Consider the following 14846-nt stretch of genomic DNA (forward strand, 5'->3'; position numbering starts at 1 on the left):
AATGTTGTATATAAATTATAAAGAAGTGTTCCAAATTTTATAATAATAAGATGACAAGTTTGCAATTGTCTTTTCATGTATTATTATTTTCACCTTTATTTTTAAGTAATTTAAAATGTTAGTCTTAAATATATTTTAGCAGTGTCACAGCCCACTATCCCAATGACGGGTTAACCGGGGTTATGACTTGGGGTGAACAATAAGAAATGGAAATGGACAATTACTTAACATTAAAGTATATGGAAATGTCACTCATAGATAAAATGCTAGGATCATATATGATTATTTGGATACACATAATTGAGAACTGATTAAGGTGGTTACCCAATAACACGTATCACAACTTCATATCATAGAGCTATCCTAATCAAAGTGTTTTGCAGCGGAAAACGTGTGAGATATACATATGAAGATGTATACTCAAGGTTACATTTCTTGAAATGTCAAAGGAACACCCGCTCAACATCATTCCATTCCATCAACTGCTCAACCTGCACATTTAGAAATACATGCAGGGCTGAGTATAAAAATACTCAGTGGGCATAGCCGAAAATACATTCATGCATAACATATATATAAATTGAACTGCCATAACAGTAACACACAGGGGTTTTCTTAAATGACCTGCGCTTACTAAAATATTTCTTTCATTTTCATAAAGTCGATCGGCCGATCATTTTCCTTCATATGATCCATATCTGTTCCTTTCTGTCACGCGCCGGGAAGGAGGCCTCCTTACCACGGACGCCAAGACCGGTCGCAAGCGACTCGCGGTCTCCATGAGTGTACACGTTAACCCTAGCTAGCGACCTTTGTCTAGCATAGGATCCCAATTGGATTTCCTTTAAAGTTGGCGAACCAACACAGATAGGATACATATAACAACATAAACATTTTTGGCAGTCAATCATTTCATAAACATTTCATTTCATTTCATAAACATTTCATTTTCATTTCATAAGAGTCATTTATCATTTGGGCATAATAATAATATGAAATTAACAGTTAAAATCATCTCATGCATATATTCGTATAAGAGGCCTACGACACGCAGAGGATCTCTATATACGTATAGTAAAAGTAATGCCCACCTGTATAGGCAATGCCTGTCGTTTAACGTTATCTCTGAATCGGAATAGCAGTGCTAATCCTCATGATGCTCAAAGCCTACAAGAAATCTATTCTCAATAGGTCTCCTTAAATTCTAATCTTAAGTCATGGTGTAGTGCTTAATATTCTATGATTCACTTAGCCGGGTTTTCAAAATTTAATGAATAAATAATTGAAAACATTTCTCTTGAGTTAAGAACACCAACAATATTCTTACTCATCTTTCTTTAATAATTGGAATTATAAATAAAACCAATTAAATCATAAATACTTTTATTGCATGATGCAAATGCATACTTAGCATATGGTAAGTAATTACTTAAAATATGCACATAATAATGATATAATATTATTATACAAATCATCTCATGCTTAATCGTATATGCACATAATAATAATAATAATATTATTATGCAAATTATTCTTTAAATAAAAATTATTCAAACCTTGCTATAAGTCCAATTAATAAATTAATAAATAATGGGCAGCCCATTTAAAATAATTAAATCAAGGACCTCCCCCTTTTTCTTAAAAATTTTCGCAGCCCACTATAAAATGGGCAGCCCAAGTTAATTAAACAATAATAGGGCCATCTATTAAATAATTGAATTAAGGCCAACATTTTCCTTAAAAAAAATCGGCCCAAGTGGTATTTAAATAAGGCCCATCTGTTTTAATAAAATAAAGGCCCAACTGAAAATTAAAATCGGCCCAAGTCAAAAATTTAAAACAAATCGCAGCCCAAAACTAATTAATACCCGGCCCAACACTCAAGCCCACTCCCCAACTTCAAGCCCAAAAGTAAAGTCAACCCCTAATTTCTTCTCCCTTATTTCCACTCGTTTCTCTCTCTCTCACGCTGAAACTCTCTCTTCTTCCCTTATCTCACAGTTGCGCCTCCTTCTTCTCCAATCTCTCTCTCTAAGTCACGGCCGCCGAGGCCCATCTCCGGCGAAGAGCGCCGTCTCCGGTCACCCTCACCGCATCAGTCACTCTCTTTCTCCCCCAAACTCTCGACTGCTCGACAGTCCTTCTCTCTCTCGGACTGATCGGTTCTTTTTCTAAATAGATCAGAAACCATCGCCATCGGAGCTCGCCGGAGCAAGCGGCGACAGGCTACATCTTTGCTGCTACTCCATCGTGCCCGGCGACAACGTTGCTCCGGGACTCCGACTCCCATCGAAGCAGCCGCCGACCACTCTCCCTCTGGGTTACTGAACCTGGCGGAAACAGCACCCTTGCCGCCTCCGCCCTCTTCCTTGGCAACGGAGATAGGTACCGCCACCGCCCCCCTCCGTCTCTCTCTCGACCTTCCGGCAACAGCAGCCAAGCCACCGTTTCCGACACCCTCAGATGTACTCAGCCCATCTTTCCCTCGGCTCTCTCTCAAACTCCCCCTGTTCACAGATCCGGCAGCCGCGGTCAGGGCTCCACGCCACCACCGTCAGCACCCCATTCCCTTCCTTCTCTTTTCCCTCGTCTCCGGCAGTGGCGAACCACCACCACCACGACGCACGCCCTCATCTCTCATGCTCCATCCTCGGCCGGACAACAACGGCGGAGCCGCCGCCGAGCCCTAGCCTCCCTCTGCCTCTCGACTCTCTCAACCCGCAACCACACCGAGACCGACTGAGTTCGACGCTCAACAACAAGAAACGAGACTCAAATACACAAAGAATTCCCTTCTCTTAAAGTTTGATTCCCAGATTTTGTACTGAGCACTTGAAATCATTTGTTCATTTATATATATATACCAACATATAATGCACATTTATGAATGAGTTGGCTACCATGTAACATGATCCTTTTTTTAAAAAAAATTGTGATTGATTAGCTAGACTGAAAATATGATGCCTTAATCATGCATAAAAATGAATTAGTCAAGGGAGTTAGTTCATAGATGAAAACCTTGAGGGTTAATGATGGTTGGTGCTTGGTGCTTGGTGGCTTCTTTTGTGCGTTCTTGCCTTCTTGAATGCAGATGAGAAGAATGCAACATGTCTTTTGTGTAGAATGAGTAAAGTCTCTTTGGTATGAGTAAAGTCTCCATGATTTGATATAATTGAGATATGGCAGAGAGGTGTGGAGAGTAGGTGGGAGAAGGGAGGGAGTAGGTGGGTGTAATAATAGGTATTGATGGTAAGGGTTGAAAAAGTCATGATGATGATGGCAGTAGAGTGGCGGATAGGAGTTGTAGGGTGTAGGTGATTTGATAATTAAAAAGTCTTCAGGGTTGTATTATGAAAACTGTAATAATCATTCAGTGTTCGCTAAATAAAATAGTTCGTATAAATGATCGATGCTCAATTAAATAAATATGCAATGCATATAAATTTAATAACTAAATATTTACAAAAGCTTTTGTAAATCATTTTTGTTGGAATTAAAATAAATTCTTTTTCTCAATCCGGCGTGAATCATCTTAAATCTAAGTTTAAAATCTACTCTAAATTTAGCTAGGGAAAAGCGGGGCGTTACATTCCTCCCTCCTTATAAAAATTCCGTCCTCGGAATTGCATATCTGGTATTCATCTTGTGATACTAGTCATTCGTTTCATTCATCTCTTTTGTGGCCTTTTCCATCCTGTGATGGTTCCACTACATGACGAGAACAATATTATTGCCTCGTAAAACTTGAATCTTGCGATCAAGTATCTGGACTGATTTCTCATCACAACTTAGGTCCTGGCTAGGACTACTTTATCTTACTTAATCACATGCTTTCTTAATTGCGAGGTGCTATACGTATTGTATACATCCACAATGCTTGGTGGCAGAGCCAACTTATAGGCTACAAAGGCCTAACTTATCTAGGATCTCAAAAGGTTCTATATAACGGGGTCGTAACTTGCCCCTATTTCCCGAAACGTATAACTCCCTTTGAGGGAGAGACTTTGAGGAAAAATCGATCCCCAACATTAAATTCTAATTCCGATCGGCGTTTATCGGCGTAAGACTTTTGTCTATCTTGAGTTTTTTTTTTTTTTTTTTTTTTTTGATTCTTTGCTTGATGTGGTCGACTTTCTCAATCATCTGTTGGACCAGTTCAGGACCTAACAACATTCTTTCACTCACTTCATCTTAGTAAAGTGGTGAACTATCTTAATTGTTTCCTTCGTCCTAAGTCGCCTTCTCAGATTTGACTATGGAATTCTAACATCAAACCTTTCTCATCATCTTGGTAACTTTCACTTAAAGATTAATGGCACTCCTTCTGCCATGTAAACTCATTTTCTCATTTCCAAATGATTATTTAATGGGGGTTTCTAAGTTTCCATTGTGGTGGCGTTCCAACTTTATTCTTGCTGTAGCTTCTGGCACTTTAGCCAAAGCATTCACTCTCTTAGCTTGAGCCTACTAGCCTTGGGGTTGGGTTATACCTTAAGTTTAGTTCTAGTGTTTTCCTTCCATTTCCTTTTCCTTTACCTCCATCTAGAGGTGGTGTATATATCTTGTTTGTGCGTGAACTTTTTCCTTCTCCAATTGTTGTAGTGACTCGGTGGTGAGAGTCTCGTTCATTGCTTGTTCCTTCATAATATCTCCTTAGTTTACTAGGGAAATTGAAAATCTCATGCCGCGATTCATTTACGAACTTCTTTACGCATTTCTCATTATTCATTTATAAATGACTTAAATAAGCATTTTAAACTCCATTAAAAAGGAATTGATTTAAAACATTTTAATCCTTTTAAAATCCATACTTATAAAGCCTTAACTCATGCTCTATCTCATATTCTATCTCTTTACTCATCTCTATATAAACTCTCCACTCATCTCAAATCCTTAAGTTCAAGGATAAGTTTCAAGAAAATCATGGTACTAAGTCTCGATTTATCTCTCATATAAGGCTCGTCCAATCTCATTCAACACATAGACAACACAATCACATAAGGCATATAAGAAAACACAATCAAACATTATCAAAACACGCTCTGTTTTTACACTGACTCAACTTCAAAATCTAACCTGTTCTTACTTCGACACTTCCTGGACTCGAGACTCATACCAAAAGAAAGGTCTTCGAGTCTATTTTCATATAAAAAAAAAGTAGAGTCAAAAACTCCAAGTATTGTAGAAGACATGACTGTTTTACTACAGTCTACCATATTCGGCAGTTTTGAGCAATCGAAAACTTGGATTTTTGTAAAAAATAGTAAATATTGTCAAACTGGGCTCAAATTTTGTGGATATCTAGCTAACACAATAAGGTTAATACCATAAAATATTGGAAAGCTAGATCACACAGGAAGCTACTGAAATGAATGACTCTTTCCCCTGCTCTCTGAAACTCTCGGTAGTAATGTACAGTTTCGGTTTTGTATTTTATAAAAATAATAGACGAAGTCCAATTGACTTGAAATTTTACCGATGTTCTCAAGACTCATGTAGAGACTTGGTATTAAAATTTCAAAGCTTTTTGACATTGAAAAAAAACCGTCGATCACAGTAGGTCAGTAGGCCTACGAAATTCACCAAAATCTCATCTCAAACTCTTAAAATACTCAACTCAACATTCCTTCAATGAAACTCATTAAAGCTCATTTTAAACACATATAACACTCACAAACATTCAAGCACAATATAATGCTCATCATACTCAAATCTTGACTCTCTTCTTACATCATAACCTCAAATCTCTAGTAAAACGTTTCAATGAACGCATCATTAAAATTCTCTTCTCATTTTCATGATCAAAATTACTCAAATACTCTAACACGATCTCATTCATCATATAGATCATTATACACATATAGATTCCCTTTTATCATGTACTAAACTCTAATGAAACTTCATGTATCATCATAAAACTCTTAATAAAATATGACAAACTTTCACATAATGGTCATAAAGCAATTAGACCTCATTTTATCAATCATCGACTTCTCAAAATATGAAAACTCAAAAACTCATACAAACTAAACTAAGTCAAAAATTTCTTAGCCAACAAAAGACTTACTCAAACATAATTATACACTAATATCATGCTCAAATACATATATCTTAAGCCAAAATAACTTAAATAACATATAGGCAAAAAGTCCTAATTTTTATTAAACTAAACTCTTTTGAAAATATCACTAATCATGTATAACCTATTGATCAAATCATAGTTCTAACATCCTAGGTTACCAATTAGCACAAATCAACATCATAAAACAAGATCACATATAGATACATATGTATGTCATCTTCTTCCTCAAACTAACACTTTTCATTTTTCATTTCTCAACCTCAAGCTTCAATCTCATCCATCATTAATCATCTAGATCATCTCATAAACTCAAATCCATCATCAATACATCAATTGATTCATAGGATCTTAACATCCCAATTTTAGGTAAACTAACCTAATAGAAAAATCTATATCTCATGGCTAATCATCAAGATATTCATATATATTAACTCCATAATCATCAATCATCATATAACTCAAGTCAATTCAAGAAAACAAACAACAAAATTTCGTAGGGTTTCAAGCCCCTAATTTTCGAAAATTTCATAGAAATAAGTTGGGTGATTTTCTTGCTCAATCATGATCATATACTCTCATCATACAATCTAGATCTATAAAAATAAGAATCACTTACCCAAGATTAAACAAAGATCAAAGTTTTCCTTTCTCACTCTTCAAACCAAACCCCACGGTCCTCTTGAAATCTTCAAGAATTGAAAGGTGTTTATGTTGATTTGGTGGAGGATTTGATCTTGATGTGAACTTGGAAGCTTTGGTGATTCATCTATGGTGATCTTTTGGAGCAAAATCGGAAGAGAGGGAGAGAAATTGAGAGTGGCCGAATGGCGAAAAAAATGAGGGAAATGAAGTGAATTTGTCTTGCTTAGGAAGGATGATTGGAGACCAAACACTATTCACCATTTAATACTTGTCCCCCCTATACACTAATCCCTTCCCTTCATCTTCATACCACACGTCCACTTCAAGTAAGGCTAAGGAAATTAATCACATGCTTATTAGATTAACATAATCATGTGTGTGTAAGGTTGTGTAGTCTAGAATAAATCATGTGTTAAGCTACATTAATAAAATCATAAAAGACTAATTACTAATTAATGCAATGCTATAACACAAAACTCTTGTGACCAATATTTAAAATAAATATGGCACTAATATTAGTGCACTCACTTAATTATAATATTCTTCATCATAGAAAAAAAAAAAAAAATTGAAAATATTTTGTTTGGAAAAATTTTTATAAACCGACATTCTTTGATTTCTCGGTAAAAATAAATTGCACTTGCTTTGAAAACTTAATTAAAATTCCAAGTGCTAAGGTTATCAAATAAAAATCATAATAACTTGCTCACAATGACATACGTAACAAAACTCACATAATCAATCAGTCACGTAATTTCACATAATATCACGTCAAAGCAGTCGGTAAACACAGACAAACTAGACGTCTCTCCGACCGATTTTTTTTTTATCAAGTTTTTTTTTATCAAGGTTTTTCACTCTTTCTTTCTCGACTCTATTTCCAACTCATTATTCCTATTTTCTTAATAGGACAGTCAATCTCTCTGACATCTCAGTATTCTCAATAGTGTTAAGACACTATCTCACAACATAGGGAATAGTACGGGGTGTTACATGTACTATCAAATTTAGATAAAATTCATGACTTCATGCATAATTTAAAATTCATGTGGCTCATTTAAATACACTTAACTCACCAATTAAAACTTATGCACCACATTTATAAAAAATTTCCTTTAACTAAGCACATTAAAACACATATATAACGATTAAATCACATCAGATAAATCAAACCAATTTTTATTATAAATGGATGCCGAATCCTAATTATTAATAATTAAGCCCTTAATCAGGGATTAAAAATCGGGGTATGACATACTATCCACTTTAAAAGAAGTTTCGTCACGAAATTTGTACCACAGAAAATAATTCTGGGTACTTCTCATTCATGCTAGAATCGAGTTCTCACATCGCCTTTTCTTGATCATAGTGCTTCCAAAGAACTATTACTAAGGGTATCGACTTATTCCTTAGTACTTTAACTTTCCGATCTAGAATAGATTCGGGTCTCTCCTCATATCAATTGGATTCCTAATTCCAATTTATATACACGAGATTTACTTGAAAATAAGTTCCCTCGTTCTTTTGCGGCGGTTCATTGCTTCTACCTCATTCCAAAGGCTCATCTACGGGGTATTCTATTTTTCAAAGACCAAAATGGTCATCAACCCATTTCTTGTTATCTACACATGCACACAACAACTTTCTTATGAATCTATCTTAAAACTATCATAGACCAATTAACTTAAGTCCTCGTACTCGAACACTATATTACGGTCTTAGCTTAAACTCTGAATTTCTATCATAATGAGTGGTCGATATCACTAATAGGACAAAGACTAATCTCAACTAATCACAATGAGACACAATTATATGAAGCCATAGTTTGGGTAGTATACTACATCGGTAGACTAACATTTCTTGGTCTTATCAAACAAGGGGATCTATTATGACAACTCACGAGTTGCAAGGCTCAAACTCAACACAACATCAAAACAAGGTGTTGTAGAAATTGTTCAAGAGAATCAAAAGAATGACCAGAGGGTATGAAATGATTAACTACTAGGTCGAACAAAATGACCTCGAGTATGAACCCATCTGGCTTTTCAACCGAAAGTTGAAACACATGGGTTTTCAACCCAAAAGACGTCTACTGAGATTTGGATCATGTGGACTGGCCAGGTCCAACATCATCACCTCCCAGTCACACGAGAAACATCGTCCCGAACTTGAAGGGCCATGAACATACTATACATAACAAAACATAAGTTCATTATGACAATTAAACTTATCTTAAGGTTCCCTATCCTATTGATCTCAAACCCCAAACCTCTCTTAAGACATATACACACAGACATACGTACACAGGCAAAACACTCTATTCATAAAATCTATCCTGTAGCAAAAGTCGATTTGATATTCCGTCGTACTTGAACATTTGAACGTAGAGACTATGGTTCAACCTTTGATGCAACGTTTACCTTGAATTCGTCGCGTATCGTCATTCTGTGTTTTTCCTTTACCTCGTACATATCTTTCCATTCCTCTTTGTAGTTCAAAAGAATCATTGTTTTCTTGAGGGAGCTGAAATGCTCTAAGTTCTCTTTCATTCTTCTACATCATCACCTTAAGAATCTAGATTGTAGAGATATTCTACTAATCTAGTAGTCTATGTTCTTTTAAAATTGTGATCATGCAACTTATAGCAATCTATGTTCTCCGGGAAAACATATGTCAATTTTTCTATCATTCGTCTGATCATAACATCATAGATTGCGAAAATATGCCATGAAAGGCAAAACATTCAACATTTCATCATAACCTGCTCTTCACATAAACATATTCATGAAGCATTTTAGAACATTAACATCTTTAAAACGTTGAAACTGCAGTTACCTTCTTTCCTTGATTGAGCACGATGCAATGGAGTGTTGAGCGGTGCCATATGAACCCGTGTAAGTCTAAAGAATCAAACTAGACTCGACTCTTTAGAATAAGGTTTCTAGGGCCAGAGCGAACGAACCGCTCTGATACCACTCTGTCACAGCCCACTATCCCAATGACGGGTTAACCGGGGTTATGACTTGGGGTGAACAATAAGAAATGGAAATGGACAATTACTTAACATTAAAGTATATGGAAATGTCACTCATAGATAAAATGCTAGGATCATATATGATTATTTGGATACACATAATTGAGAACTGATTAAGGTGGTTACCCAATAACACGTATCACAACTTCATATCATAGAGCTATCCTAATCAAAGTGTTTTGCAGCGGAAAACGTGTGAGATATACATATGAAGATGTATACTCAAGGTTACATTTCTTGAAATGTCAAAGGAACACCCGCTCAACATCATTCCATTCCATCAACTGCTCAACCTGCACATTTAGAAATACATGCAGGGCTGAGTATAAAAATACTCAGTGGGCATAGCCGAAAATACATTCATGCATAACATATATATAAATTGAACTGCCATAACAGTAACACACAGGGGTTTTCTTAAATGACCTGCGCTTACTAAAATATTTCTTTCATTTTCATAAAGTCGATCGGCCGATCATTTTCCTTCATATGATCCATATCTGTTCCTTTCTGTCACGCGCCGGGAAGGAGGCCTCCTTACCACGGACGCCAAGACCGGTCGCAAGCGACTCGCGGTCTCCATGAGTGTACACGTTAACCCTAGCTAGCGACCTTTGTCTAGCATAGGATCCCAATTGGATTTCCTTTAAAGTTGGCGAACCAACACAGATAGGATACATATAACAACATAAACATTTTTGGCAGTCAATCATTTCATAAACATTTCATTTCATTTCATAAACATTTCATTTTCATTTCATAAGAGTCATTTATCATTTGGGCATAATAATAATATGAAATTAACAGTTAAAATCATCTCATGCATATATTCGTATAAGAGGCCTACGACACGCAGGGGATCTCTATATACGTATAGTAAAAGTAATGCCCACCTGTATAGGCAATGCCTGTCGTTTAACGTTATCTCTGAATCGGAATAGCAGTGCTAATCCTCATGATGCTCAAAGCCTACAAGAAATCTATTCTCAATAGGTCTCCTTAAATTCTAATCTTAAGTCATGGTGTAGTGCTTAATATTCTATGATTCACTTAGCCGGGTTTTCAAAATTTAATGAATAAATAATTGAAAACATTTCTCTTGAGTTAAGAACACCAACAATATTCTTACTCATCTTTCTTTAATAATTGGAATTATAAATAAAACCAATTAAATCATAAATACTTTTATTGCATTATGCAAATGCATACTTAGCATATGGTAAGTAATTACTTAAAATATGCACATAATAATGATATAATATTATTATACAAATCATCTCATGCTTAATCGTATATGCACATAATAATAATAATAATATTATTATGCAAATTATTCTTTAAATAAAAATTATTCAAACCTTGCTATAAGTCCAATTAATAAATTAATAAATAATGGGCAGCCCATTTAAAATAATTAAATCAAGGACCTCCCCCTTTTTCTTAAAAATTTTCGCAGCCCACTATAAAATGGGCAGCCCAAGTTAATTAAACAATAATAGGGCCATCTATTAAATAATTGAATTAAGGCCAACATTTTCCTTAAAAAAAATCGGCCCAAGTGGTATTTAAATAAGGCCCATCTGTTTTAATAAAATAAAGGCCCAACTGAAAATTAAAATCGGCCCAAGTCAAAAATTTAAAACAAATCGCAGCCCAAAACTAATTAATACCCGGCCCAACACTCAAGCCCACTCCCCAACTTCAAGCCCAAAAGTAAAGTCAACCCCTAATTTCTTCTCCCTTATTTCCACTCGTTTCTCTCTCTCTCACGCTGAAACTCTCTCTTCTTCCCTTATCTCACAGTTGCGCCTCCTTCTTCTCCAATCTCTCTCTCTCTAAGTCACGGCCGCCGAGGCCCATCTCCGGCGAAGAGCGCCGTCTCCGGTCACCCTCACCGCATCAGTCACTCTCTTTCTCCCCCAAACTCTCGACTGCTCGACAGTCCTTCTCTCTCTCGGACTGATCGGTTCTTTTTCTAAATAGATCAGAAACCATCGCCATCGGAGCTCGCCGGAGCAAGCGGCGACAGGCTACATCTTTGCTGCTACTCCATCGTGCCCGGCGACAACGTTGCTCCGGGACTCCGACTCCCATCGAAGCAGCCGCCGACCACTCTCCCTCTGGGTTACTGAACCTGGCGGAAACAGCACCCTTGCCGCCTCCGCCCTCTTCCTTGGCAACGGAGATAGGTACCGCCACCGCCCCCCTCCGTCTCTCTCTCGACCTTCCGGCAACAGCAGCCAAGCCACCGTTTCCGACACCCTCAGATGTACTCAGCCCATCTTTCCCTCGGCTCTCTCTCAAACTCCCCCTGTTCACAGATCCGGCAGCCGCGGTCAGGGCTCCACGCCATCACCGTCAGCACCCCATTCCCTTCCTTCTCTTTTCCCTCGTCTCCGGCAGTGGCGAACCACCACCACCACGACGCACGCCCTCATCTCTCATGCTCCATCCTCGGCCGGACAACAACGGCGGAGCTGCCGCCGAGCCCTAGCCTCCCTCTGCCTCTCGACTCTCTCAGCCCGCAACCACACCGAGACCGACTGAGTTCGACGCTCAACAACAAGAAACGAGACTCAAATACACAAAGAATTCCCTTCTCTTAAAGTTTGATTCCCAGATTTTGTACTGAGCACTTGAAATCATTTGTTCATTTATATATATATACCAACATATAATGCACATTTATGAATGAGTTGGCTACCATGTAACATGATCCTTTTTTAAAAAAAAATTGTGATTGATTAGCTAGACTGAAAATATGATGCCTTAATCATGCATAAAAATGAATTAGTCAAGGGAGTTAGTTCATAGATGAAAACCTTGAGGGTTAATGATGGTTGGTGCTTGGTGCTTGGTGGCTTCTTTTGTGCGTTCTTGCCTTCTTGAATGCAGATGAGAAGAATGCAACATGTCTTTTGTGTAGAATGAGTAAAGTCTCTTTGGTATGAGTAAAGTCTCCATGATTTGATATAATTGAGATATGGCAGAGAGGTGTGGAGAGTAGGTGGGAGAAGGGAGGGAGTAGGTGGGTGTAATAATAGGTATTGATGGTAAGGGTTGAAAAAGTCATGATGATGATGGCAGTAGAGTGGCGGATAGGAGTTGTAGGGTGTAGGTGATTTGATAATTAAAAGTCTTCAGGGTTGTATTATGAAAACTGTAATAATCATTCAGTGTTCGCTAAATAAAATAGTTCGTATAAATGATCGATGCTCAATTAAATAAATATGCAATGCATATAAATTTAATAACTAAATATTTACAAAAGCTTTTGTAAATCATTTTTGTTGGAATTAAAATAAATTCTTTTTCTCAATCCGGCGTGAATCATCTTAAATCTAAGTTTAAAATCTACTCTAAATTTAGCTAGGGAAAAGCGGGGCGTTACAAGCAGTAACATAGTTGGTATAACAATTGTATAATAAAATATTTTAAAATCATTTATTTTAGAGATTATACAAAAGTGTCTTTCAGAATGTTACAATAAAATGCTTATATTGTTCGATGTCTTCCTTAATCAGGTATAGACATCCTATGAACTTTTACGTAAATGGATGAATTTTAAAATAAGTTATGATATTTTTTATTATTTTATATCTTTATTTTAATTTTAATAACTTTCAACAAAAATATATTCATATTTCTTTTAAAAAATTAGTTAAGCAAAACCAAATTTTAACAACATATGTAATCCCGTGCATCGCACGGGTAAAACACTAGTTGGTATCAGAGCCCAGGATTAATTTCTTGGCTCTATTGTTAATTTATGTACGATTAATAATGTGCGTTGTTTTTACTGCTGTTGTTCTTCGTGGTCTGTTGATTCGTGGAATACGTTGTTTTGACGTTGTAATCGTTTTCCACCACGAGAAAATCCGTGGTTAGATTAGAATTTCAATTATTTTGTTCTTCGGTTGTAATCTGTAATTGTGGAAAACGAGTCGAAGACGAAGACGACGACGATCAGACTGGATTAACGGAGGACGGGTTGGATGGCTGCGGGTGAACTAGGGCGAGGTGGTGGCTGCACACGCCGAGGCCTGCGCGCGCGCGCGCTTGAGCGCTGAGCGTTGCGCGCCCGGTCGAGCGCTGTTGTGCCGCCGCTGCTGTCCTTTTTCTGCAGCACGCCGTGGGCTGCCGAGGCTGTTGTCTGCGCACCGAGTCTACCGAGACCAGGAGCCGAGGCTGCCGAGCTGTGCGGCTGCTACTCGCGCCGGGGAAGCTGCTGCTCGCGCTGGGGAGGCTGCTGCCGCGCCGGGCTGTGAAGGAATATTAAACTGAATTAACGTTCCGCTTTGCCCGATGATCGTTTCTTGGTTATTATTAATTTATCATACAACGATTAATCCTAACATGCTCCTATGAATTTAACAGCTGCACATAGGCGTTAGAAAATACCTGAAGAATTCAGAAGAATTCGTTAATTCGCAGCTGAACAGACCAGTCAGCTTCAAGCCTTCGTTTGAAGCCTCAAACGTCCTCAAATCGTATTCTGCCTAGAAATACGACTTCTTTGTCTTCGAGAGAGCTTTCCGTGGCCACCTGTTTCGCCTGAATCGGAGTTCTGTGGATGAAATTATGGCCGTTCTCCTGAAACTGCCAGAACTTGATTTCCTGCGAAAAATCTGACTCCAGCTCTGATCTTCTTAACTGTATCCCGCTCAGCTTTCACCGTTGGATGGACAACGTTCTATGAAAGTCCCTAAGAGAGAAATAAGGCTCCACACGTTTCCCTGCGCCCCACAGCTCTCTCAAAACCTAATATTATCAGTGTGTTTTCCTGAGAGCTGACAGTTGTATTTATAATAAAATAAATACGTATGAGGCGCAGATTAGGTGTAGGAGGCGTGTTCTCTCTCTTCTTGGGCTAGGAGACTTTGGGCCAGTCCAGGGACCAAATACAAGGAATAGAGATGGGCCTCAAATAAATTAATTATATATGGTTAGCCCATACCATAATTAATTTATAAATATCAGTTCATTCCACTAGAGAACCAATATTGACTTACCCCTTTATTGCCGGTGATGAGTCGGGGCTTGTATTTAGACTTATTAAATCCTCGTATTTAAAATATCTGACATCCA

At 37.6% G+C, this 14846-nt stretch overlaps 2 long non-coding RNA genes across 2 annotated transcripts; both read right to left on the bottom strand.

Moving 5' to 3' along the window:
* Positions 1–207: 207 nt before the first annotated feature.
* LOC131019882 (uncharacterized) lies at positions 208–3213 on the bottom strand. The gene is made up of 3 exons (XR_009100526.1): positions 3019–3213; positions 1092–1167; positions 208–491 (listed from the first exon to the last, which is right to left on the bottom strand). It is a non-coding gene; the product is annotated as an uncharacterized LOC131019882 (long non-coding RNA).
* A 6554-nt stretch (positions 3214–9767) lies between these two features.
* On the bottom strand, positions 9768–12734 carry LOC131019736 (uncharacterized). Its single transcript, XR_009100401.1, has 3 exons — positions 12581–12734; positions 10652–10727; positions 9768–10051 (listed from the first exon to the last, which is right to left on the bottom strand). It is a non-coding gene; the product is annotated as an uncharacterized LOC131019736 (long non-coding RNA).
* Positions 12735–14846: the final 2112 nt, after the last annotated feature.

The sequence above is a fragment of the Salvia miltiorrhiza genome, chromosome 4, assembly GCF_028751815.1.
Source record: "Salvia miltiorrhiza cultivar Shanhuang (shh) chromosome 4, IMPLAD_Smil_shh, whole genome shotgun sequence".
NCBI lineage: Eukaryota > Viridiplantae > Streptophyta > Magnoliopsida > Lamiales > Lamiaceae > Salvia > Salvia miltiorrhiza.